The sequence below is a fragment of the Maylandia zebra genome, linkage group LG17 (genome assembly GCF_041146795.1).
Source record: "Maylandia zebra isolate NMK-2024a linkage group LG17, Mzebra_GT3a, whole genome shotgun sequence".
NCBI classification, from domain to species: domain Eukaryota; kingdom Metazoa; phylum Chordata; class Actinopteri; order Cichliformes; family Cichlidae; genus Maylandia; species Maylandia zebra.
The window spans coordinates 31,428,924-31,433,405 of NC_135183.1; the positions used below are offsets into that span (position 1 = coordinate 31,428,924).

The 4,482-nt window shown below is 36.6% G+C and overlaps 1 long non-coding RNA gene across 1 annotated transcript; it reads right to left on the reverse strand.

Moving 5' to 3' along the window:
* Positions 1-210: 210 nt before the first annotated feature.
* On the reverse strand, positions 211-2,484 carry LOC143413175 (uncharacterized). Its single transcript, XR_013093790.1, has 3 exons — positions 2,358-2,484; positions 1,200-1,288; positions 211-1,065 (listed from the first exon to the last, which is right to left on the reverse strand). It is a non-coding gene; the product is annotated as an uncharacterized LOC143413175 (long non-coding RNA).
* Positions 2,485-4,482: the final 1,998 nt, after the last annotated feature.

Sequence of the window (4,482 nt, forward strand, 5' to 3'; positions counted from 1 at the left end):
ACCCAGTTATGTCAACCGGTTCCACACAACTGGGTTAGTGAAATCTAAAATGTATGACACATTTAATTTGAACAACAAATTTTAAGTACATCTGATAAATTGACTAACCCTAAACGAGCTCTACTGGAACTATAGGATTAAATTACTTACTCTATTTAAAGTAAATTGAATAAATCAAACACAATTTTATTCAGTTAACTCAACTTTAATAACACTTGGTGTAAAATGTGCTGAAGCAAACTTTGAGCTGTTCAAAATTCTAGATCAATGCCTTTTTCCTAAACAAAAATATCTTCACATATATGCAAGTGCATATTAAGTTCAGGAAGACATAATACAGAATGTTAAAATCAAGTTATTAAAACTGGAAAGTGTTGTGATTCCAACATTTTTAACATTAACATGACTTAATTTAAACTTGCTTCGGGTACAATGGAAAACTCACAATACAGTCCTATAAACAACAAGTAGAAATGATTTTAGTGGCATTTTTGTCCATATTTAAAAAAACTATTTTTTTTTTTTTTTTTTTTTTTTCAAAACTTAAAATGAAGTCCAAACTTAGGAGCAGTCTTGTTCAATGTAGCTGGATGGTGGTAAAAGTTCAACATGAACAAAGCATGCCAAAAAGTATGAGGCCTTGCAGAAGTTCTTGCGGAATTCAAACTGAACAGTTTATAAAGTGCAAGGAGATGGGTTTGAGAATCTTGTAACCAGTTCAGTGTCCTCTATAGTTCAGTGCAGGCTGTTTCACTCAAGCAGTTTGTTTTTCAGAACTTGCACCTTCATGGATAGGTTGTTCCCATCCAACTCCATCAGCACCTTCTGAAGAAATTCAAATATGTATTTCAGGTGCTTTGGGTACCTCAGATTTAGACTGTAGATTAGTCCAAGCAGGAGGGCACACCCCTTTGCCACATCACTAAGAGCTTTCAGCACAGTGTATCCTTCTATGATGACACCAATGTCCTCAGGTGTATCTGCAGAGTCTGCTCCTTCATGTCTGACAACACAGACTCCTAAAGTCAGCTGCTCCGTTTCTCTTCTTGCACTAAGATCCACATCCTTAAAATGAAAACAAAGGGGGGGAAAGCTAATTGCATATAGATACATATGAACAAATGAGCCCACCTTCAATTTACTATCCCAAATTAAAACAAACAAACAAACAAACTGATCTTTCCCCTTTTCTAACTTACCAAGAATTCCTTGAACAGGTCATCTGGCTTTTTATTTAAGTAGACACAGTTTTTAGAACGCATTCCCGTCGAACATCAATGCTGATATTCTGGTGGAGATAAGAACTCAATGTGAGACAAGATTTTGGTTCTTTTCCACCTCTTCCCAAACCAAAGTCAAAAATATTAACAGATGAGTGATTAGCGATGAGTAATTAAACAATGTTTGACAACTCACATTAGTGACATTCAGTGAGGTTAATGATTGGTTAGGCACTGACTCTTCTGAGTCAGATCAACAAATATATGAACACAAAACTAGAAGCTTTTCAATTTTGACAATACATGAAAGCTTTCACTTTTGCTTTAATCAATTCTAGACTGTTCAACAATATAATTATTAATTGTACCCCTAAAAATGTTAAAATGAAATAGAAGATTAGAACTCGGCAATATGGATTCAAAATCCTATCACAATATTTTCTGGTATTTATTACGATAACAAGAGTTACAATAAAAGATAACAGTAACCACAATCACATCTGAGCCACTTTTGTTGCATCTACTGACAGACAGAACTAGCTGACCAACTTAAAATGAAGGGGGGAACACACAAATTGTCACTTTGATAATCAATGGAACTGATACAAGGAGTTAAATGCATTACATATAGCTGTATTACACATAATGCTGCATTTTAATGACACAAGATAAATGCATGTCTTACACTTTAATCACTGATATTAACACTAAACCAGATATCAATACGGGGTAGAATTCCTTCAAACAATGTAGCAACTTATTTGATGCATGTTTCTAAAATACACTATACATATATTTCATTCTTCAAACGGATAGGATCGCTGGCGCTCCTGGTGGTCATTACTGACACCAGGGAGCATGCGCGGTAGATGTTGGGAGTAATTTTAAAGCTGCAGTTCTTAGTAGGCAAGTTGCAGCTTAACATGAATCGTAAAACATTTTGGGAAATTACACCGATTTTTTTAAATGCCTGACTACTAACACCTGTGAGAGGCATACAAGCTAGAATGCTAAAAAAAAATTACCAGACATCATTTGTTTTAAAATAAAACATACAGAAGTACTCCCGAAAATGTCGGATGTTTATCATTTAGTACACATTAACCAAATTTGTCATCCTTAAATGGTTGTACTTACCAAATAATCCTCAAATGGCAATGGATTTTATCCAGGCTTCTGAGCATGATGCAAGTTTCGGTTGAAAATGGCGGTTGTTCAAACTTCCACACTGCACATGTGCAAACTGAGAAGTACGGAGAGCCTGTTAGGACAATCCTCTTCAAATTAAAGTGCTGTTCATTTTAAATTAACTTTTTACGTTGGATTTAATGTACTGCATTTTGTTGTATTGAAATATTGTGTTATTAATTAAAATCAAAACAATATCCTTGTGTTTAGAGTTAAAAATCAATTGGTGACATTAATTTTAACATAAAACGTTTACATAATGCTAGCAACATCAATGTATCATATGCTACACAATAAAATGAATGTAGCTCTATTATTTTAGGATTTGCTCTACTGGAAGCAAATGTTTGAAGAAAGCTTAGAGGTTTAGATCTGTTGGAGAGGTTCTTGGATTCCCATATTGAGTCAACTTATTGTTTAGAAACTCTGTTGGTTTAGAGAGGGCAAAAAACAATTTAAATTCACTTATATAAGTTCAGATTATTGATCTGTATTGTTTTAGGGCCATGCAGAAAGATTTAGCCTTACTGTACTCATTGCACTACATACAGTGCAGAGTGAATTTAATGTCTTTATAACTGGATGGGGGTTTCACTTCTCAATTTTCCACTAACGGATATATAATGTGTTTTCCTCCGTTCCATCCATTTGTTTATTTCAACAGAAATGTGCCAGCGCTGCCCCTAGTTGCTGTTATTAACCTGCTGACTTGTACATTTTTTTGCGTTCCCTGTCATGTATTAATAATCTCATTTACTGTGTTATTCCCCAGCATCCTGCCTCCAAAGTGATGCATAATGTTCAAACTTAGGAAATGTTCAAGTTGTGGAGAAATTACATAATGTAGACGCATGTTTTCAGCTGTCTCACTAAGATGAACTACTCCAGGTCATTACATGCCTTTTACTGACTCCAGAAAGCGTTAGAGTTTAGGAAGCGTATGAATGTTGGATCCACTGTGAGACACTGAGGGAACTGAAACTACATGTAAATGCTTCATGTCTCCTATGCCCGTTGAATCAATTCTTAACATTATGGCTAGGGATTATTTTAAGTAATACGATATGGCTATAGCAGGAAGCAGTTCCATCACTTCTGTGCTCTAAATCTAAATCCATCTTGCTGCCTTTACAAACTCCCAAATCTCATAGCCAGACTTTTAAACTCACTGCTGTGGCCTCTGCCTGGGTTATTTCTGCCCTCAGATGAGTTCAGAAACAGGTTTTATAGGACTATGTAAGGTAAAATAATAAGTTGCTTTCCAAGGCACTAGAGCAACGGTGTGTGAGTCAAATGTTAGTGGGGAGCACCAAGGCTGTCAGCACCAGGGAATGCTTTCAGCCTAAACTGCAAGAGGGGCTGTGGAGCAATAACTCTCAACTGACTGTGGAGCACTGAGTATTTTTACAAGGGGCAGCAGTGTGTGCAGCAGTAGCACCATGGAGAGCTCCTCTCCTCAGAGCGCAAACACATGCCTACTGATCCGTACGTTGTCTCAGGACACTGACTTTAAAACAGCAGCAGACAGACGTTTCTACAGCATTTTAGACACGGAATTATTATCCAGGGATGGGCAATGCATCCAGCCTTTTCAACAAAACGGCGTCACTTCTTTTTGCCCATTCACAGCTTGCACTGCACTTCTGCTGTTAAACACAGACTACTACTCTGGGTGCCTTTCTCAAGGCTGTGTGTGATGCCTATTCCGGGAAAAGGAACGTTTTCCTTTCTTCATGTAGTTTTAAAAAAGACACTCCAGGAAATTAAACAAACAACCTTCAGCTCTCAAGTCTGATTATATACTCTATATAAATGCTACAGTACCTGATATTATCCATCTCGTGTTATAATAAATGTTGTGGCAGTAGAAAATGTGCACTGAGATGATGGCCACTTCATTAGGTATACCTGTGCAGCTGTGTATTGAGGCAAATATCTAATCAGCCACTCACATGGCGACAGTTTGATCCATTTAGGTAATCTTTAGGTTTACCTGCTGAAGTTCAGAGTAGGGATAAAAGACGACTTAAGTGATTTAGACATGTTTTTGTTGTTGGCTGGTTTAAATATTTCA